At 38.6% G+C, this 12,733-nt stretch overlaps 1 long non-coding RNA gene across 1 annotated transcript in view; it reads right to left on the bottom strand.

The window, feature by feature from the left end:
* Nucleotides 1–12,733, bottom strand: part of LOC108967707 — a 112,329-nt gene that overhangs the window by 35,205 nt on the left and 64,391 nt on the right. The window lies entirely within an intron of this gene.

The following is a 12,733-nucleotide window of genomic DNA, read 5'->3' as shown; positions in this document are numbered from 1 at the left end:
GCGGCTGTAAATAAATCCCAGTTGCGTGTGGGAAATCTTTAAGAAAATTGTTGTAAGAAGTTGAAGGTTGTATGCGTGCATTAAGCTAAAAAGAGTTGAATTATGTGAGCACTATGTTTTCGTGAAGATTTCGTATAATCGATTTAAATTTTTGTTAAATTTTTTCAGTATATCCTTCAGGCAACACTTTGCCCATGCACGTATCGGAAAATTTTCGAAATTTGATAAATTATTCTTTACAAGTCCAAAGCCAAACACGTACTTATTAAGTATTGGTTTAGTGCATTCGAAACATATCGTGCAATTGTGCCAACATTACGGCAGTTCGATTTGTATGAAATAGAATATTCGTTAATGAAGTTCCTCTAACATTCTAAAAAGTATATAAACATTTTAGCTGTGGATTATAAAGGATTATCTAGGTCAATGTCAAATAAAGATCGAGGGACATGCCTATGTATAGCATCAATATTTATACATGAACAGGGTTTATTAGGTGTAAAATCCAAAGGACACATCCAATACCCTACTACGAATACACCATATGTAAATGATCAGAGTGGTGAGCTGAATCGATGTAGCTATATCCGTTCGCCTATTCGTTCGTCCGACTGTCTGAATACTTATGAACTAATTCCTAATTTTTTGAGATGCTGATCTGAAATTTATGACAAGTCATTTTATACCCAAGAAACTACTAATTTGCCAGAATCACCAGAATGTGATTAACTGTAAAACTAAAATTGTTCATACCCATACATCAATTTAATAAGATCACTGAAGCATCAGAATGATGCATGCCTCTTTTTACTCTCACGATATCGATAGAACGCAGTCGCCTAAAATTATTTGTGATCCATAAATAACCTTCCCACACCTTACCCTAATTGTTATAAAGAGTTAATACTACACAGTTCAGAACAGATTCAAGAACTCACCATGCAATTATGACTTTGATATTAATGGAATTGTAACTTCCTGAATTCTCGAGAACATTTTAGTAGTAAAGCTCAAAAGGGAAACTTATTAGAAATCGTAAATTTAATTTAAACCTTTCAGATTCTTGTTCCAAGAAACTCAAAGAAATCCAATAAAAAAGTAAACACTATTGGAGAAAATCTAGGGTAGTTTTCATAACGAAGGCAGCTAGAAACAACTCAGCCTACTCGTAAGAGCTAAGGCCTATAAGTTTAACTTTCTTCTTGTTGAAAGCATTCGATTTGTTGAATGTGAAATACGCTCTTGAAGTGTTCCTGGATATTTCAACAGGTACGGGCCAGAATCCGCTTGATCTCTAGAGGGATAAGAACTGAATGAAATAACGCTAAAATAACCAAGGAAGTCTGTAGAGGTACAACGCAGTAGTACTATCTCTACACCGATGAAGATGAATGGTGAATAAACTCTTAAAGAACTGAGACGCAAAGCCTCCAAGATAGTGATGCCTACACATCATTAGCAGTATTATGGTCAACGCTCTTAACACAGTCCGGAATTGGGCATCACAAACGGGTCTGAGATTAAATCCAGGAAAACCAGATCTGCTAGTTTTCACTAACGAGAACAAAATCTTTCCAAGGAGTCTTCTTTTGATTAACGGAACGCAACTCTTTCTACAAGGACTACGTCAAATATCAGTGGAAGAAGAATGTAGATGAACGAGTAACTGACACTAGTGCTACATCATGATTGTAAGACTAATTCTACTCTACGATGCAGTAGTGTGATGAACAGGCCTACGAAATTCTACTTGCCGGAAATCGATGGTAAGGGTTCAGAAAATTACTACGCTGTCACATATAGATCTCTTTGCTAAAAGCAGCGCGGCAAAATCGGCGGAGCGACTATTATTTTCAGAAGAATTTATGGTACACATGGACTACATGATCCAATTTCTCAATTGCGAAAAAAGGTTTACGTAAAGCATATAAAAGGAGGGTTGGCGTAAAGGTATGATAGCTGCGCCCAACAGGCTTATGTATATGAATGGATCGAAAACGGAGGACGGAGCTCGTGCGGGATGTCCAGAATTAGGTATAAGATAGCCTTTTAAGCTTCCGACCCACTGCAGTATATTTCATGTAGAGGTCTTTGCTATTACACTTCCCCTGGAGCTGGCGTCTCTAGCAGTGGAAAGTGGATCAGATTGCCAAGAGTGGTGTACAGATGTCACCTGAGAATGTGATCGACATTTTGTTGTCTATATGATGATGTCGACAGAAACATGACAAGGAAAATCAAATCGCGATGGAAAAATCTACCTGGGCGCAAAACTGCAAAAGTCAACGGTAGATCGGAAATTAACAAAGGCTTCTACAATCGAGACTGGCAAAACTTGGTTTTAAATAAATGCTAGTAATTTAATAAACTCTGTCTCCTAAGGTGGGCACGAAGCTATTGGTTCTTACCCATACCAACAAACTTTTCTACTACTGACTTAAAACATAAGTTTTTAAGTGATCGTAAGTCCATTTACTTGTAGAGTGAGAGAGTTGCTGAACTGATTTTCAACATAAGTGATAAAGCTTAATAGTCGTGTAACATCGGAATTCTTGTAAATCATCTTCTCTAAAACACCTTCCTAAAAATCAAAAAATTGCCTTACTTTGTAATTCTCCACTATTTATATTGATCAGACTTCTACGAGTCCTAATGTAACATATTTCGAAGAACACACAAACCACTCTCCAACTACGGCGTACTATCCCTACCCTTCCGCCAAATATTGACCTTTTAAGCCAACACTAAATGCCCATGTCTTGGTCATGTAATCGCATTTCGCATTACCAGCGCATATCGGACGCACTGTCATGCGCCACATGAATACTCGTACATGCAAGTAACTCCGGGTTCGCTTGCCAACTCAGACTCGCAAATGAAATGCGAGTAAAATCGTAGCGAATGGCACAGTGTGCAATGGCAGTCATAAAGACAGATTGTGGGTCGAAAAGTTGCTTAAGAAAATTGAAAATTCCTCAGCTGGTGCTTCCTTGTAGACGCTTGGGAAGTAGAGAGGACAGAGCAAAGCAAACTGTGAGCACATGTGTGGGAGTGAGGCTGCAGGCCTGGACCAGGAATTCGCTAGAGATTTGCCATGAGGTATTAATCTTACATTTAACTGTAAATTGTTGGCTGCTGTTGTTGTAATGAATATTATTTCTTACTCGCTATTTTATTTGAAGTTCACCGTTGTTATTGTTGTTGCAAGTTTATTTGTTGCGTTTGTGTTTTAGTGTGGAAATTGTAGTTTGACACTTACAGCGCATTAAATTGTTTGCTTCTCAGACTTGGTCTTTTAATATAAAATATATTTACACACATTCAAATGCAACTGAAGATGTACGAATTATAGTCTCTTGTGTGGGTGTGTGTTGATGTGCGTGTGTGAGTCTGTTGGTGCGTATAAGCATGTGTCCTGCAGTTTTCAAGTCGTAAAAGGCTCTCAAGCATACAAATTGCATACAAGCAAATGTCTTAAACAATAACAACAACAAGAAAAAACATTAACTTCGGCTGCCCGAAGCTATAATACCATTCACAGATGCATTTTTTGTAGTGTCTTTATCTTGATTTTGTATGGTCAGTTTCTATGGCAGCTATATGCTATAGTAGTGCGATCTGACCGATTTTCTCGGATATGATACAAATATCTTAGGTAATTATCTATCCCGAATTTTGTGAAAATAACTTGTCATATAAAAAAGTTTTCCATACAAAAACTTTATACCGATCGTTCAGTTTGTATGACAGCTATATGTTACAGTAGTCTGATCTGAAAAATTTTTTCACAGATTATATTCCAGCTTTAGGCAAAAGTCTAGACGAAATTTTGCGAAGATTACTCATCACATAAAAAAGTTTTTCATACAAGGACTTTATTCCGACCCTTCCGTTTGTACAATACGACAGCTATATGTTATAGTAGTCAGGAATCGGTTGTGCTGACAGAGAATCAGTTTCTTGGATAGAAAAAAAAGCACGACAATTTTCTGTGCGATATCTCAAAAAGTGAAAAACCAGTTCGCGTATATACAGACAGAGAGACGAAGCTGGCTTCTCCGTCGTGTCCTTCTAGCTATTACAAATTTTTTAACAAATTTAATATCGTATACCCCATTCAAGGTATAATAACAGCTAGCAGCAAAAGAAAATACCCATACGCCAGGCAGAAAGGACACTTGGACAGGACATTCCTCACTGCTTTGTCGTAATTCGTTTTGTTTATTTGTTTGCGTGTGCATTCAAGGATGCTAAGAACTTTAACTTACAAATACATACATATGTTTTCTCTATTTTCTCCGTGTAGCTTAAGAAAGCCAAAAACTATCGAACGCACACATACACCATACCAGGGGAACGTTGCCTTACCGCTGCTGCTCACCCATTTCGTGGATGAGTGAATTTACATCCTTCTTTACTCCTTTCCTTTCCTCTAATGGTTTGCGGGTGTGTGTTAAAAATATGTGTTGCGGTAATTTCGTTTGGTCCATAAGAAAGTCATTTGCGCTTAGTAATTCGTAGAGTCCTTGCATCCATAGCCCCGGCAGCCTTCAGCAGATAGCAAACCCCTGCTCGAGGTATTTTATTTATATTTAGTTTTGGTCAGCGTTAGGTCACTGCATCTGTCATTGACACTGGTCTTCTGCGAATTGGAATGCCCACTCACACATACATACATACATAGATAAGCGCGTGTAAATTACTGAATTTTGGTATGCATCAGTCATGCGTGACTTGCTCGTAGCTTCACGGACATCACAGACTGTCCGAAACATCCGAAACACTTCGTTGCCTGTTTTGTGGCCATTTCAAAAGCAGTTATTGAAATTAATATGCCTAAGTAATTGCAGGCAATAAATTTGCATATCAAAAGACGAAGTGCAAATGCTTACTAACTTCCATTTAAAGCTATAATTTAGTCATGAAGGATTTTGTGAGCGTTGGAGATGGTTTCTTGTAATTAGAAACTTTAAATTAATAAAAGAAAGTAAGTTAATTTTGGTCACAAAACTCTTATACTTAGTAGCCAAAATTAAAGTGTGTGTCCAAATTATTCTCATAATCAGCAAAACCTTTAATGCTCACTTTTCAAAATTTACAGCTGAGTAATTTTTCGAGCAACTGGAACCCTTTCAAGTTCTTTTTTACACGAAGTTTGTAATACCCAGAAAGAAACGTCATAGAATCCATAAAGTATATGTGACCTGGTCTACGAAAAGGGAGCTATCGTGCGAAAACTAGTTTTCTGGGAAACAGCTGTTAAAAATAAACAGCTCGTTTCGTCAGTTTCTCGTTATCTCATTAATTGTTCTCCTTTCCAGAGGCTTCAAGGATGTCCAGTAAGTGTTCTTTTTGGTCGGAATATTATTAGAGATCATCGTGTAAGTTGCTAGTGTGGAACATTTAAAAATGTAACACTGAAGAAGTGACGTTTACTCTAATACCGCGCAGCTGCTGTTGTCTTGTTTTCATTCGTCTTTCTTTCCGGATGTCAGTGTAAGTGTTTCTGTTGATTATCGTCTTTTTGGATTCTATCACGTGAAAAAGCATCTCATCTTCCATCCGAATCAACTAAAAAGTGAAAATTGATTTTTTAGCACCTCAGCCCCCTTTCTGTAGACCAGGTCACATATATGTATAGTTGATCAGCGTGACATGCTAAGTTAATTTAGCCTACATATATGATATTAAATATGAAGAGCTTAACAAGGTGGTGGACAGGGGTTGTGCTTGTAGAAATGACGAGGCGACTAACAGAAGTTATCATCTAGTAACAAATGCATACTGAAAATACGGAGGGAACACTTCTCCAGCCTGCTGAATGGCAGTGAAAGTGTAGCACCAGAAAACGGTGAAGCCAATTCTCCAATCGATGAAGTTCGAGCAGCAATTACCGTCTGAAGAAGAACAAAGCAGCGGTGGACGATGGATTACTGGCCGTGCTATTTAAATGCGGCGACGAAGAACTGATAAGGAGCATGCATCAGATTATTCTTAAAATATGGTCGACCGAAAACTTGCCCGATGATTGGAATTTAAGTGTGCTCTACCCAATTCACAAAAAGGGAGACATCACAACCTGCGCCAACTACCGTGAGATAAGCCCCCTCAACATCGCATATAAGGCTCCATCGAGCGTACTGTGTGAAAGAATGAAGCAAAACATCAACAAACTGACTAGACGTTATTAATGGGGGTTTATACTTGCCAAATCTTGAAAAAGTTTCGTGAATGGAAGATCACTCTATGCCGCTTTGTCTGAACTTGGTATCGAGTAAAGCTAATACGGCTGTGAAACCTGACGTTGGCCAACACCAAAAGCTCCCTCAAGAACGGGAAGGACTTCTGCGAGCCCTTCGATGTCAAGCGATGTTTCAGAAAAGGCAACTCACTATCGTCCGACTTCTTCATTCTTCTGATGGTGAGGTGCATAGAGAATGATTACATTGACCCTAACAAGCGCGCCGTTAGTTCTACTTTCTCTAGGTTGAACAAACAAGGGAAGAAAATTGGTTTGGCAGTGAACAAAGGCAAGTCATAATATTTGTTGTCATTAAACACACCATCGTCGTACTCCCGACTTGGCTCCCTAGTTACTGTTGACAGTCATAACTTCGAAGTCGTAGATAACTTCGTTTATCTTGGTACCAGCATTTTCACTAAAAACAACGGCATTGACGACGAAATTCAACAGGAGATAACTCCGCCATCAGGTGCTACTTTGTACTGAGTCGGCAATTAAGAAGTAGAGTCATTTCTCGACAGCCAAAGAACAAACTCTACATCACACACATCATCCCTGTCTTGATGTATGATGCAGATGCATGGACGATGACAACAGCTTATGAGTCGGCGTTTCGGGTTTTCGAGGAAAAGGTTCTGTTGAAATAAAAATACCAAGTGAATACCTGGCTACACGAAGTTAAGCAAATCATAACAGCAGCAGGTTGCTCAAGTAATGTATTTGCAGTCATATTACTATTTCCGAAATTCTTCGAGTTGGGCTTCCCACACATAACTTTCATCGGTATTTTGTCTATTTATGAGTAACTTTCATGATAATAAAGGATTTGTTTAAACTATTCTACAAAGGTACATTCAAACAATCACGTACTTCGGCTAACTGTACATCAGATAAATTTTGCTTAATCTGGTCGGATTCGAAGTTCCTAGGTCATTACTCATTCAGCATCCTTTGGGCTGTCCAAAAATGTTCTCCGTTCTTGTCTTAAACTTCAACTGATCTAATCAAATATCACAACAACTTCAATGCATCTATATTCTTCGTATCCATTCATTCTGCTTCACTGTCCAAAAGCCTTCGAAAATGTGGTCGCAACCGGACAGCTGCTTTCATTTTCATTTCACACAAAAACATTATCCTTTTTTATTTAATTAATCCACCGTGAACATGCTGCCTCAACCCATACGTTTCTAAGCGCATGATTAACTCTAACCCCTTATGTCCACCACTCAGTCTCAGCGCTGTTCCCGCTGCTCAACACCTCATCATACGCCTTTGGGACACACACGTTGTCAACACTCACGCTTTGTTAGCCCAAATATTCAGTCCACTGGCATCATCAGCAACAAATCATGTATATGAATTGTTGCATTTCAGGGGATTGCCAAATCAAGGCCCAAGCGTTGGCTGTTTGTATACGAGTGTTTCGTTCAAAAACCAAATGGCAACAGTCACAATGGGAGGAGGAAGAGGTCATTTTAAAAGGCAGACGAGCAGCTGAGTTTTTGCTGTTGGTTTCACGAATATACATTGTTACTACTTTTTTAATGAAAAACTCTTTAGTGTCCCATGTCTGATTTGTGCTTTTCAACCATTGGTCGGTTGCTTAGCTTTAAATGAGCTTTTTATATGACTTAAGCCACAATTCAACGGCAGCGGCTATCAAATGGGTGAATGTCCACTTTTGGATGACACTTTGTTGTTCTTTACCGATTGGTGGTAAATGAATCGAAACGGCATTATAATGACTAGAGAAAACTGCTTGAAGTTGTTGCCAGCTTTCACTAGGTTTCCAATTTTTAAGTATTAATTAGTTGTGCGTATAACTTTTATCTACCAGTTTATTTTCCAGTCAACCTTCAAATCTTCTAGCCCAATTAATATAAAGTAAAAGTCATATACAATACTCATATACCACCAGCACCACATCACTCTGAAACTTATAGGAAGGAATCTGAAATATGTAAATCCTTACTAAATCGGATTTTCTTCACTGATAAAAAACTAACTTTCGTCATTGCACAAGCCTATAAAAATTAATAAAAAGTCGTGATTGTGAAGAGAAGTAGGAGTACTTATAGGAAGTAGAGCCCGGATAAATAATTAGATTCTAACTTATCCAGTTTTATAAGGAAGCCTTATTCTTTGTAGTTTATCAGAAAAATGGAGGTAGCTAATATCACAAGGAAATGCCGCAGCTCAGCTCAGCTAGCGTTCCTGATATGTTGAAGACCACATGGCAGCTCGTGGAGAACGTGTTTGTTTAAGGATTTGTGTCAAGTTTTGTCAGTGTGTTCAGTAAGGTTTACCATTTCATCATGTCACCTTTTACTTTGGAACAAGATTATTCCGAAAATTTGCATTATCGCAAAACCCTAAGAACCACGTTCATCGAAAAATCATCTCATCATTACATGATACTCATTTCTGGCTTAAGGCTTCGTCAACGCACAAAATTTTTGCTATTAGGAGGAGTCAAGTGGTCGTGTGGGTCAGGAAACGCAATTGCTTCTCCAAAAACTAATCTTTGGTGCCGCTTGTTATATAGCGAAACTTATTTATTTCGAAGTGATTCAGGAAATGCAGTAATTTTTTTCCGGAATTTGATTTAATCGCCGCGGGCGATCTCTATTTCAACAAAACGGTGGACCGTCTCATGGATACATTTCTTACAAAGTTTAACAACTTTTATTTGTAGTCCTTTGTAAAGTCAAAGAAAAGAAGAACTCCTGTGTTCAAATTTATAAATTAGCGACATGCTTAGTAGTCAATATAAATTTGCGCAGCCCTTTAATTTCACCTTCCGCTAGTTTAAGTCTTGACCTCCCAAACGCGGGACAGTCAAGAAGGATGTGTTGAATTGTTTTCACCTCTTYTTCTATACATTGTTTGCAGATGGCGTCTTTTCAGATTCCGTACAGCATGGACGTCAATAGGTCAATGACCTGTTAAAAGACCTACAACTTGCCTTACTGAGGGCAACGATATCACTTGATCTCCTGCAATCTATCTTAGGCCAAAAGGTTCTTGCGACGCGCATGTACCGATGGTTACAAAGCGTTGGTATAGCTTCAGCGAAGCCCAGCTATCTAGTAATAAAACACAAGAGGTTACGGGTGCACTGACTCGCTTCCATTCCTTCGCTCATATCAGCGTTATCCCAAAGATGCTATTGATAGCGAGTTTAGGTACTCCTCGACCAACCCTGAACGCACTATAAATGAGCCCAATGTTAACCGTTTTCCTATCTGAGTGAATAGTCACTTCTCTGAAGGAGACTGCATTCCGAAACAGCAGATCTACTTAATGGCTCCAACGAAAGCTTGGAAGACACTGTAATAGTGAGGAAGTCTGAAACTGGAGTTGATAGAGAGCCCTCCTCCACCAACTTTTTAACCAAGCTTTGATCCGTAAATAAACTCACTACCCCCATCTTCTAACGCCTTTTCCCCCTACAACTCCCCCGTCGGTATATGGTCACAGAAAGAGCCGCCAGGGTTCGGTTTGACGACTCCATTTAATCCGGCCTGTAGTCAAACAGGTGTACAAACGGGGACATGGTTGATATTTGTCAGAAATTTTTTTTCCAAATCCAAATTCGCACAATTATCTGCATAACAAAAAAAATGGCAGAAACCATTTTGACCAAATTTGTGTGGTCTAACCCAAACGGGAAAATTTCTTAGACCGTAATATTTTACACAGCTGCTCGAGTGACCAACACAGGTCTTACGGATACTTATAGCTTCAATTAATCAATATTCGCCCTGTACATAAGCATTGATTATGGGTCTTAGATCTCTAGTTCCATTGTTCTCTACTATCTCCAAAGATCGAAAACTAAAAACACCACCAAAAATCACAAAAATAAATTAAATACAAATGAATCAACAATGGTCAATATTATGTGGTCCATTTGGTTTAGCTGCTGCGAGCTTGGGACACTCGACCACTTGAAATGGCATTAACACATATTTTCGGCTGAAATTACTCTCAGGGGTGTGAGCAAACAGAGCTGCGGAATGCACGCTTTTAAAAACATACGAAAACTTGTTGGCAGAAAGGTTGACAGCAACTGGGAAATCACAGCGAACGCAAAGTGCTGAAAGGCGAACTAAAATGGCAGTGAATGCGTGAGCATGAGAGTAAAGGAGATGACCGTAGTAAAAGGCTTGCAGTGAGTTGAGAAGACGGACATGGCGACAAATTCGTACGAGCATATGTATGTGCCTATATATGTGTGCGCTGTGTAAATCTGATTAAAAATTTTAAATACCATTTTTAATGTGATTTTGGAATCCACAGTGAACAGAGAGGAGAGGTGGGTACTTATGTACATGTATGATGACAAAGGTTGCGCGTACATTTCCATTAAGGGCTCAGCCGGGACGAAAAGGGGTTGGAAATGTGTAGAAAAAAGGAAACATATTTTCAAAAACCAGCTTAAGAAGGCACAAACACATACATATTCTGATAAATGGATAGAGAAAGATTGAGGCACGCATTTGTATGCCGCTAGTGGCCAGCGGTCAGCCAAAGCAACAACAATTGTCGCCGACCGACAGGAAGGGTTGCGGTGAAATTTAATTTCGAAATAATGTTTCTCATAAAAATTAACGCAACGCTGTCGGCCACATTTTTATAATATAAAAACACTCGAGCACTTGCAAGCCCTTTTTATGGCGCTCGCTTTTATTGTTGTTGTTGCTGTTGTCGAAAGTATGACTGGCATTTCTTTTATGCGTCGCTTAGTTGCAAATTAAATATTTTATTTTATGCGTTCGAGTGCGTTAAATGCATACATTTATGCGTCGTCAAAAATAACGGTACACACGACTGGCTGTGAGTTTGAGTGGCCAAAAGATCTGTTATTAAAATTTAACGGTCAAAATGACAAAATCAAAAGTTAATTTTCGGAAAGCACACGCGCGCGCAGGGAATGCTCATTAAAAATGTGTATAGCATACTTTTAGGCGAAATTAAGTGTGGCACGCATACACATAATTGAATAGTATGTGCGTCCGAGTGTGGGAATGTTCTTTGTCATTTCTAGGTTTCAGTCTGGAGTTTATAACGGTAAAATGCGCCGAACAACAGTCAAACGTAGTCTATTTTTGTGCGCGTGCCAACGGAAGTGCCCATTAATGCATTGTGCTGCCATTTTAATTTTCGCATATTTTAATTTGTGGTTTGTCCACTTTGTGGATAACTTTAGGCTTACTAGCACTTGTGTATATTGTTGTTGTTGTAATTTTGTTTACCCCAAAAATTCAATGCCAAATTGCTCATGCTTTGTTTGTTTGGCGTTTTAAATATTTGTTAGCCAAATTTTTTTTTGCCTCTCGAGCTGTCACTTCATTAGTGCAAAGTCGTTTTTGACGAACATACTCGCCACCCACACCAGCGCACACTCAAACAAAGCGAACACACACTTATTTACGTATATGCTACAATTCAGGCATGCATACATTTAGGCGCTGAGCATTTGGCAGGATATTAATGCGCACATATTCGGCAGTTTAAGTGCGTGTTTATGCGCTTTTAGCCAGCAAAAATCAGTGAAGCGCACATTAATGTTAATTAAGGCTATTTTTCTTGCCGTCACCCCCCTTCCCCCACCACGTTAGCTTCTTTACAGTTTCTTCACTGATGATGACGCTTTTGGTCCACTGTTAATTTGCCGCTCGGCTTTGTTGTTGATTTTATTTACGCTCTGCGGCTAGTGGCTACTGGCTTTGGGTCTTGTCCCGGCGGCCCTGCTCCTTAATGATGTCCAAGTGGCTGCTGTTGCTATTTAGCTGCCTTAATTTTTTTAGCTTCTATTTACTTTTCATTTCTCTGCTATTCTAGCTTGCTATTTGCTTTTCTCTTTTTTTTTTTTTTTTTTTTTTTTTTTTTTTTTTTTTTTTTTTTTTTTTTTTTTTTTTTTTTTTTTTTTTTTTTTTTTTTTTTTGCAGTTTTCTTTTTGTTTGTTGTCTCGTTGATTGAGTGGTCACTTTGATGTGGTGCATGTTGTGGCAAACGCGTAATTTATTTTTAAGAGTGCGTAGCGCCACAACCGCAACCCGCACTCACTCGTCGCTTGCAAGCGTGAACCCCATTTCTTCGTGGCTGCTGCGAGTGGAAATGAAAAATTTTATTTTTAAGCAAATTCCTTTGGCCAACTTAATTTTCAAGGCGATTGCATTCATCCGTCGGTTTGGCGTTACATTAAAGCTTTGTTGTAAGGCTGAAGACAAATCGGTGGAAAAGCTGAAGTTTTCTATTGACCAAACTCCGTTGCACTTAATTAGTGGCATTGATTAATTACTCGAATGGATTATTGATGCGATGCTAAAAATGTGTTTGCGGTCAGGCAGACTTTAAAAAAATATTTAATTGATATGAGAAGGGGAAAAAGAAAAAAATCCATATTACTTAACTTTAGCTTTCATATACTACAATTCACTTTAAAGGAGTATTCTAGCTGAAAAAAAAAAATAAATTATT

The sequence above is a fragment of the Bactrocera latifrons genome, unplaced genomic scaffold, assembly GCF_001853355.1.
Source record: "Bactrocera latifrons isolate USDA-ARS-PBARC rearing strain unplaced genomic scaffold, ASM185335v1 scaffold_196, whole genome shotgun sequence".
NCBI lineage: Eukaryota > Metazoa > Arthropoda > Insecta > Diptera > Tephritidae > Bactrocera > Bactrocera latifrons.
This window is presented reverse-complemented; position numbering and strand designations above follow the sequence as displayed.